Genomic DNA, 10,864 nt, shown 5'->3' with positions numbered 1-10,864 from the left:
AAGCAAATAAAATATTCTGACCATGGAAATAATAACTAAATTTCTATAAATCCAGGTATATATTTATTTTTTTCCAGCCTTAATGGTACAATATTTTTATTTATTTTTCATTAAAAAATGCAGAGATTTTACTAGAACAAAGACTATAACACTTAATGGTTTTCACAACTTGAGCCCTTCAGAGAAAACTTTAGGATAAAGCAACTACAATTTCAAAGTAACCAAACCAACTCTAAATGAATATTAACTAGAACTTTCACAAATGCACAGGTGAGTTATTTCCTCTAAAACAGGAGAAACAGAAAACACAAGAAACTTAGCAGTATAAACCACCACAACAAAGAGCAAAGCAAACAGCAGACAGTAGCATAGGAATGAAAACTTTGTAAAATGAGAATGAATCACCCATTTAAAATGTAAAAGCATGGCAAAGGGAAAATAACTTCAATTCTAAGTATCAACATTGTCCTTGTATTAAAAGATATGTTTTTCCTTTTGTAACTAGATGTTGGTTTTCCTTGTCCAGAGGAAAATCACCTGGTTATCTGGGTGTTTATTTCTTCTGTTAATTATTACTTCGACTGTGATAAAAAGTTTATGTGTCCACATCCTCAAAACAAATTAAGGAAACGTGTTAAGTTCCACCTTACTATTGATTCTAAGTATATTTTATGGGTAAGTATGTTAGGATTAAATGACTATTGTCAAATGTAAAGTGAGTCATAAGTCAACTGAGCAAAAATATTCAGTCTATAACATCTCTGCCTATGTTTGCTTCAATTATCTGATACAATGGAAATAGAAAAAGCAGATTAGGAAACAAGAAAAAAAGGCATGCTGATGTTGAGACTCAGATTTTTAACTCCCGATTCTTATTGACCAAATGGACACTATCTATATATGGAAGCTAGTTACCAGGGAACCGGGAGCTGTACTGAAAGAAACCATCTAGTCTTTATGAAAAGCTCATTGCTGCATGTACTCATTCAGACCAAATGGTCCTTTGATACTGATTTTTGGGAAGGATGTGAGAATTACTCAGATTCAGATTTAGGGTTTAAAGATGATAAATAGGAAGATACTTAGAAATTACTGGGTCTCATCAGAGAAGGCTTAAGTAACCGGGTTTATCATAGAATTATCCCTTTAAAGCATCACAGCAGGGCCAGGGCAGAACACTGCTGGTCTCTGAACCAGAAGAATAAATGAGGCAACATTAAACCAGGTGGATTCCTTGATTTTTCAGTAACACAGCTTAAAAAAAAAAAAACCCTCTAAAACCACATATTTAAACTCATCCTGTTAGCTCTAACATTTCAAAATAATTCCTAAGCTAAAACAATGTTTAGAACAAAACTTTATTACCTCCAAAGTAGGATTTTGTATTTTGAATGGTTTACCAAAAATATATTTCTTACAATTTTGAGGTAAATGTGTTATACAACCCCAAATCTTAAAACTATCTTAGTACATTAAAATTTACAGGTCACCTTTTGGTCTTTTTTTTTTTTAATTAAAAAAAATTTTTTTAGTTGTAGAAATTTTTTTAGTTATTTTATTTATTTATTTGTATGTAGTGCTGAGGATCAAACCCAGGGCCTCACACATGCTAGGCAAGTGCTCTACCACTGAGCACAACCCCAGCCCTCCTTTTAGTCTTTATGTGCAGTTTTCACATTGTTTTACTCAATATTTTAAAAATGTAGTCAACATATTGTAAAGACTGTAATATTGCTGCAACCTCTTTGTAATCTTATTTGATATAATCATTTTCAGAGTTATTTTTGCATATTTTCAGTGACAAAGTGGAGAGACCCACTCCCTTTACCCCCTACCCTCAATTAAATGTGTCAAATTATACTCTACTGTTATGTATAACTAAAAAGAAAAACAGTGAACAAGAAATGTGATTAAGTTCTAGGAGGGAAACCCTAATCATTAAAGTGCAGGGATGCAGAAGTCAGCTTCTTGCACCCATTTTCTATGCTACAGAATAAGCTCTATGAAACTACAGCCAAGTATTTTTTTAAATCTTTCAATTTGCTCCAGTGGATTTCTGGATTTGCTCCTTTAGAATCAGGATACTCAGCCTTTGCTCAGGAGGCAGCATGACAATCTGACCTGCGGTCAGCTGAAGAAGCGGCATGATCAAAGCTGCTTTGTATTGGTCCTCTGGAGTTCCCTGGCTCTGCTCAGGACTAAAACTTCTTGGCTGGCCTCCACCTTCCTTGCTTGCCCCCTGCATACCTGCTCCCTGCATTCCTCCCGCTTGTAGGCCTGCCCCCATGCATGCCACCTCCAGGATTTCCTACTCCTGAAATTCTTGGGACCTGTCTAGGTCCCTCAGGACCACTTATCCCTCTATTAATGGGACCAGGACCCTGGTTTCCACCAGTCCTGGGACCTCCTGAATTAGGCCCAGGGCGTCTCATCTCCAATCCTCTTGCTTCCAGCCATCTGGCTTCCATGGCCAGCTTTCCACTGCTCTTGTCTCCATTACTCTTGTATCTAAGACCTCCGTTTCCATGGCTCAAGCCTCATCCCTTGAGAACCTCTACCTCCTCTCCATCCATAGGTAGCCCCCTTCCATCTATCGTGGGTCCTGCAGGCTCTCCACTTAGTAATCTGGGATCTGATAATGGCCCCTGCTCTCAAATCATGAGAGGAAGGACCACAGGTGTCATGACCAGAGGCATGGTGCATGTGGGGACCCTGAAGGGGTGGACTCAGATAGCCCCTGGGTTCTACTTCTCCAGAAACTAAATGCAGAGTCCCTCCATGTGGGTCATTTGGAGCACCTCCTGACAGTCCTTGAGGAGGTCGGCCTCCACCAGTCATGGGTCCCTGAGGCACAGGAGCTCTAGGATCTGACATCTGTACTTGTCCCTGTTCTAAGGGCACTGGGCCAACTCCTGGTATTCCAATTTGTGCCTGCATTGCTCCTCCAGGAGTTAAGGAACCAGGACCAGGTCCAGGAACTCCTGTTGGTATTGGCCCTGGAGCTGGAATTCTACCTGGATAGGAGTCTGCGTCAGAGGAGGAATGTCCTTATTGGGTCTTCCAGCCAGGTATTGAGGCTAAGGAGCTGGAGGATACTGTAGGTTGAGTAGAACATTAGGTCCTGGATACAGCCCAGGGTCAGGACCAGGGCCGGGGCTGGACTCAGACTGAGATTTGCCTGGAATCAGTGGTGTGACATGTACCTTGCGATGCAGAATTTTCAGAGCAATTGCAGGATCCATGATTTGCATCACTACTTTTGCTGGCAGTGCATAAGCCAGTTGTGGATTTTGAAGTAAACTGTTTGGAGCTTCTTGGTGACTATTCTGGACACAGAGCTTCATCTGCCTCATTAGCTCAAACATCTGCTGCGGAGGAAAACTGGAAACTGCTTTGGTAATTGACTCGGGACATCTTCTGGATCCATGGGGTCTCCATAGGGTGAGTCAATGATGGGGCTGCAGAGCTTGGTCTCTAAAACTCTTCCTTTTTCTTTTAACTGGTAGCATGGTCCACCCGAGGCCTCTGCCACTGAACTCGTGCCCATTGAACTTTTGCAGGATGAATATTTATATTATACTGAATGTAAAAAACAAACAAACAAACAAAAAACAAAACCCAACAACCCAGAATGGTTGTATGGGTACACTTTTGGGCCAATTCAAAGTTGAAAAATGGTAAGTCAAACCATCAGAAATCATAAATCTCTGTATTCTTCTCCAATGAGTTAAGAGAGCAATAGGAAAAAAACTCAGGCATGTAAATGGGAGATATAGACAAGGAGAATCAGGGAGCAAATTTTGCTTTAGCTATGAAAAGAGAATGACTCCTCATGGGGTTTATTTATCCTGTGACAGGAGTCTGAACAAATTTGCCTTACAAGAGTAGATTTATCACATTTAAAATATAAACTATGCCATGACACAGAAGAAAATTAAATCAAACAAATCTGAGAAGGATGAATTTTGCATAAATTACACAAATATTTTAATATTGTAAAAATTAAGATATTCCTTTATGTATGAGTTTTTTTTTTTTAAAAAGTGCTCCATTGATGAAAAAATGTATGAATTTATATGGAAACAGTTTTTTAATTTTAGTCCAAGATAGAGACTTCTGACCCTCATTGTGAGGCTTCCTACTGTTTTCTGAGCTATCATTTCAGAACAACCCAGTCCCAATGTATGAGATCAAGCACCAGGGTGCCATGAAATCAGAAAGAGACTCAGATTGATCCAGGATCGCAGAGTGCATTTTATTGGGAGTTTCTGACAAAAATGTGGTCCTGCATGGCAGCAAGATCAGTTGCATTCCCACAATTTGGGTGAGAAGGAGAGGTGTATATAGGGTTTGGGACAAAAGTGAATGTCTTAGCTGAAATGGAGGTTTGTCAGAGTCAGGCACATTCCTGGAGCAAGGGTCTGGTTGTAAAGCTCTATTTTTATCACTCTGATGGTTTTGTCTACTTGTACTACGTTGGGAACCTATGCAGGAATAACTAACTGGGGCTATCCTGGAGGAATCATGGTGGTTAGGACTCAAGATGACTGCAGTCATGTCAAGCTAAGGGCATAAGTTCCACCTTTCATGACCGGCTCTTACAATCTCATGTGCCTCCGTTTTGTGATGTCACCCGAGCTTCTGTGAGGTTTTGGCATGGTGTAATAGCATGCTACAAGGCCATCCGACCAGCTTATAAGCAGAGTTGATACAGCAGTAGAAGCACAAGCACAAAATGAAACAAGAATTATTGAAATGATAGTAACAACCCGTTTTTTTGTCCCCTAGGAACTCCAGGAACCAAATAAATGACTTATCATCTCTCTAAGAGGGAACAGAAACAGACAAGGCCTTAATTTAGGTTTTCATGTGTGATGTGAGGTGCGTGATATCATGGGAGCAAACACCCTTTGTCTTGATAACAGCACAGGTTCCAGAGAAAAAAGCAAGAACAGCAAAAGCCTACAAGTAGGGATGAAAAAGTAAACGTTGAATAAGGACTTGCAAAGGTAAATCTGCCATCCAGCAAGATGGCACTGGTGGGCTGGGCACAGTGGCGCACACCTGCGATCCTAGCCCCTCGGGAGACTGAGGCAGGAGGACAATGGGTTGGAAGCCAGCCTCAGCAACGGGCAAGGTGCTGAGCAACTCAGTGAGACCCTGTCTCTAAATAAATACACAATAGGGCTGGGGATGTGGCTCACTGGTTGAGTGCCCCTGAGTTTAATTCCCGGTTCCAAAAATAAATTAATAACTAAAAAGATGGCTCTGGTGGTATTGTCTCTGTAACACATCATGGCAGCGGCAACTGGGGCTAATGTTGGCCAACACACAGGGTCTGCGAGTGATTACTAAATCTGAAATTGAATGGCATACCAGACCAGGAGATCAACTGTAGTGTCCCAAGGTATTTAAAAAAATATTTTTTTAGTCTACTCAGGAAATAAACTGTGACCACAGGTCCAGAATCCAACAGAACCAACAAGGATCAAGTTAGGAAGGCTGGTGGCTTTTTACATTCTTGCAAGAAATTGCTAACCCATCCCCAGGTAAACAAGTCCCTTGAGCCCCAGTTGAATTGTCCCCTACCCTGGATTTAATGAATACAGTGTGTAAAACAGCAGCTTTGCCTGGGTATCCACTCTGGCAGCATAGCATCGGGATGCACAGCTTAGACATGCAGAGCTTGGGACAGGGACCAGGGCTCCAGGTGCTCATAAGGGGACGACATGCCAGCCTTATGAGTGCTTAAATTTATTTACACATCTCCAAAGACTCCAGTTCAGATGGCCAAGATGGTTTGCCTAGTATGGTCCATATCAATTACTTTAATAAGCCCTTTAACAAGAGGATCACATGAAAAATGAAAGTGCCATGTTACATCATGTGCTTAGTGTCACAGTTGAGTGAGGGGCCAAAACTCTAAACCTTCATTTTTGTTTCTGGCAAAAGAAAATTTAGAGTCAGTCATGAAAAGCCAAACAAGAGAATTTGATTATAAATGAAAGAGTTAAACAGGGCACCAGTAGGTCACCCCTGAGCAGAGAATGACCCAGGGAACTTAATGATACTCCCAAATTTATGTCTGCCATGAGAACAGGGGTCCACTTTCTGCACTCTTCACCAATCAGATATCAACTTCTCCTTCACTTTAGGTTGGGAAATTTTTGACCCTAGTTGGTGCTTTCCAGAACTGTCATGGGCAATCATCCCATTTGGGAGGGGGGGGGGCTTTGTCTATAAGTCAATCCCATGTTAATGTGGGTGCTGGGGGGTCAAGAACCTGGCAACATTTATCTTAGAGCACCTCCTCTACTAATGAAATTTCCTTTCTGAAATACATGAAGAAATCTATGACCATTAACCCCAGCCTTACAATGATCCCAGTAGACCCTGTCAGGATCAGTGTTAGTTCCATTGATTGTTCCTTCCTGGTATCTTTCTTAACTGGCTCCCTTTATTTCCACCTGTTTATTCTCAGGTTGTTTTTGTATAAATTACTTGATTATTCATTAAAGGCAACTCAAAGAAACCCTGTGACCCTGCTACATTACTGGTTTGTGTTCCAGTGATCATTACTAACTTCTATCTAACACTTAGGGATGCTCATGAAAAGGATGGTCTACAAAATGGGTATCCGAGTCACTGTCAGGCCAGTGTGGATATCCATACATTACATCAACTTCTCAAGACCTTTGCTAGTGGTGGTTTGATTAACTCTCTTACCAGAGAAATCTTGGAAAAAATTCAGCAGCTCCTAAGGCATATTTATGTCATTGACTATTTGTCAAAGTGTCAATATGATCAATATACCAATCCCACACTGGTTGCAAAGCTCACTGTCTCTGTTCCTGTCTGTACTTGGGTGAAAAGATGGTCTGGAGGTGGGAGTATACCTGCCAGTAGGTCGTAGCCACCTCTCCAGCTGTGTTCCATCCTACTTTAGCACTTTGATATACACTTTCTGTGTTCCACAGGACCAGGCCCAAGGCCTGTACTGGGGCCAGGATGCACACTTTAGTCCAAGCACCTGTCTCCATATTTCCGGGGGTAATATCTTACTATGAGTAGGTTCATGATATACAGTCAACTGCATACCTTTCATGTAGCTCTTTCCAAATATGCTGTTGCCTAATCATGGGTCCCCGGAGAGGCTTTACTAGTACACAACTGTGTTCTACTTGCCTACATTCCATCCACAATGAAAAGGCTCAGTACACTGCCCCATTGGGCCACACAAATAAATAAAATCATGTATTTTAAATACATACAGTATGCACAGTTTATTATAATTGTACTTTAGTAAATCTGTTAAAATAGAATTAAATAAATAATGAAGATAATATACAGAATGGGAGAAAATATTTGCGACTTATATTTGATAAAGGATGGCTACAACTAAACATCAAAGAAGCAACTTAGTCTGTAAAAGAACTTGAATAAAAATTTTTCCAGAGAAGATGTACAACTGCCAATAAACACAAGAAAACATTACTAGTCATTAGGGAAAAGCAAATAAAAACCACAGGGTACCTGGCTATTGTAAACTATGTGGAAAATTAATAATCATGGGAATGTGGAGAAATGGAATCCTGTTGTTTTCTGGTAAAGATGCAAATTGTGTAACCAACCTGCAAAACAGTATGGCAGCTTTTCAAATATTAACCATAAAATTATCATGTAATCCAGCAAATCCACTTCTAGGCATATACCCAAGAACACTGAACTCAGTGGCTCTCACACACCAGTGTTCATAATAGCATTATTCATTTTAGCTAGAAGGTGAAAATAACCCAAATGTCCCTAGATGGGTGGATGAATAAGCAATATGTTTTATATACATGCAATGTATCATTCAGCTATGAAAAGGAATGAAGCTCTGATGTATGCAGAACATGAATGAACTTGAAAACATAATGTTAAGTGCTAACCATGCATAGAAAGACAAGTATTAAACAATTCTACTTAAAGGAGATATACAGAATAGGAAATTTCATAAATACATAAACTACAACAGAAACTGGCAGAAGTTCAAGGACAGGAGGGCTGTGGATGCTTTTTTAATGGTATAGAATCTCTGAAAAAAAATGGGAATGGTTAATACCAAGTATTGTACAGCACTGAGAAAGCAATTATGAACACTGAATAATGCTATTATGAACACTGGACAGAATTGTACACTTAAAATCATTAAAATAGCATTTTACTTATGTATATTTTTCAACAAAACTCCCACCATGACATGTTTTAAGTATCAAAACACTATCAATTCAATATCATTTAAGATTATTAAGTATTTTTAACTCCTTTCCTTTATAAACATGGTGATTGACATTTTTCTTTGACTTTTCATTTCTTCCTCACCCCCAGTCTTTTTAGTGATGAATTTTCTTATTCTAAGTAAGCACAAGCTGCCCCAAGACCTAATGGTATTTCATAAAGGAAAATCTGAAAGAAGAAATTTCAAAGCAGACCCTTTGAAATTTTAGTTAAGTGCTAACCATGAATAGGTTGAAAGGGCACCAGTTTAGAGGGCCACAAACTATTTCAACCTCAGTGTGTACTTAATGGTAATCCCACATTTCTCTGCAGAAACCTGAGCCTCTGCATGCTTGCCCCCAAGACCCATAGTGAAGAGGTTAACACAAGGCAGAGCAGCTGCATGAGCAAGAAGGTGAGATGTGTGATGGAATCCCAGGGCTTGACATGCTTTTTGATGAAGGGTAATGATTACCTCTCACTCCCTTTCACCTGAAGAAAACTTATGTCTTGTGTGCATCTAAAAGTTCTCTAATCTAATCAAGGATGTAAGATAATTGGACAAGTTGGTTTATAACCAGCCCGATCAGAGCTTAACTGAAGGAACCCTGACATGTGGTACACACCCAGAGCACATTAAAGAAGAGGATATGTGTGAAGTCAGGAGCAACACAGGTACTGTTCTCAGACCCGATGACCACCTGTAACCTGTGTGGTACATAGACTTTGGAGTCTATAAGTGCAGAAAGAGAAGTTTCCTAAAGTTGGACAGACTTTATTTTAAGGATGCCACTGTGTCTGTTCAGTCATAGATTATGTCGTGGTTACTCATGATCTTCCTTTTTATAGTCCCCTTACCCTTACAGATTCTTTAAAGGCAAAGTCCACATGTTAATAAGCTATATTAGACCTATTTTAGATTCCAGATATCGATTTTTGGCCAAGTCAGAGGAGATAATAATTTGTGGATCATCACAAGTTAAAAATCTGGGTGCCAGACCTTCTTACGCAACTCACTGATCGTATGACCTTGGGAAGGTCCTCTAACATCAAGGCACTTGAGCCTCACTGACAACATGTGCCATGGCCTAAGGAACTGAGGGCATCTTGACGCAATTTAATTGCTTTAGAATGTACCAGTGAGTAGATGGGCTGTCACTTTTTCATTGCAATGACACAAATTGCTTGGGTTAGTCAAATCTTTATCACTGTCATCCAAATACCTGAAAAGAACAACTTCAGGAGGAAGAGTTTTGGAGGGATCATGGTTAAAGGGTTCAATTCTTGGTCAACTGACTCTATTGCTATGGACCCAAGGTGAGGGGAATAACAGATAAAACCTTCTCGTCTCATGGCAGCCAAGAAGGAGAGAGAGAAAAAAAAAAGGGTGGGGGATAGAAAATAAAGAACAAGCAGCCAAGGACAAAATACAACTCTAAGGATGCCCTCAGTGACCAGTGACCTACTTCCTTTGGCCACATTTGACCTGCCTATAGTTACCCCAGCAATTCATTCAAATTATTATTCCATCAAATGGATCAATTCATTGATTAGGTTTCTGCTCTCATAATCTAATGATTTCACTTTGGACCTTCCTGAATTAACACATGAGTTTTTCGGGTGACACCTCATATCCAAATCACAGTATTACTATTAGATGGGGATGGAGTTGTAGCTCAGAGGTGCAGCGCTAGCCTAGCATGTATGAGGCACTGCAGCTATTTTCAGTGCAGCATATAAACAAAGGTTCATCAACAACTAAATTTTTTTTAAAAAAATATTACTATTAGAAATAATTATGTTATAGGTCGTCTTCCTCATTGCGGAAGCCCACTTAGAAATAGACCCTGATGCTAAGCAGGTTTTGGCAAGTTATGTGCTTCTAATTTGTGGATCTCTCTCCCTCCAGCCCCCTTTCTCATATATATATGAGAAATATATATTGCAGCAGAGTTGACCCAATCCTTCTTGTGTTCACTTAACAGGCATACACTGGGCAGTTGCTAGATGTGAAAAATTGCTATGGTGTGTACACAGATTAGTTAAATTCACAAACAACATTAATTTGTAAAAGTGCTGTATAACTCCCAACCCATTATCTAGGAGAAAACTCAGGCATATATAGAGAAAACTCAAGCAGGCCAATGATCATGAGTGACTTAAAGGATTTTTCAGGAGTTCATGGAACATGAAGAAGGAGAGATTGCTTTTCAGTGTCCTTAGAAGTGATTTTCTAAAGTCACTATATAAATGTCGTGAGAGTACTATCAAATATGGACTAAGGTAAGCTCACATAGTTATATCCTGTAGTTATATACAGTAAACAATTGTGTAGTGCATGATATTTCTTATATAGGAGTTTCTACTTTTATATCACCATTTACCTCACTAAGTGAAACATGGAAGCAGCTCTTGGTACAATAGCAGCCAGATTCATGGCATAACTATCAACAATGAGAGTGTGTGGCTTTTCCTCCTTTAATGGGCTTCTCTTGATGCCTCAGAGAAGACCGAAGAGCTCTGCATCCCTCCCTCATTCTCAATGCTGAGATGCCTAGCAATTCCAGAGCAGGGTAGAAGAGCTGGAAGATTTTTTAAAAAGAAC

The 10,864-nt window shown here is 39.8% G+C and overlaps 1 pseudogene; it reads right to left on the bottom strand.

Moving 5' to 3' along the window:
* Positions 1 to 2,035: 2,035 nt before the first annotated feature.
* LOC114098718 (cleavage stimulation factor subunit 2 tau variant-like) lies at positions 2,036 to 7,040 on the bottom strand (annotated as a pseudogene).
* Positions 7,041 to 10,864: the final 3,824 nt, after the last annotated feature.

The sequence above is a fragment of the Marmota flaviventris genome, chromosome 16 (genome assembly GCF_047511675.1).
Source record: "Marmota flaviventris isolate mMarFla1 chromosome 16, mMarFla1.hap1, whole genome shotgun sequence".
Lineage (NCBI taxonomy): Eukaryota > Metazoa > Chordata > Mammalia > Rodentia > Sciuridae > Marmota > Marmota flaviventris.
This window is presented reverse-complemented; position numbering and strand designations above follow the sequence as displayed.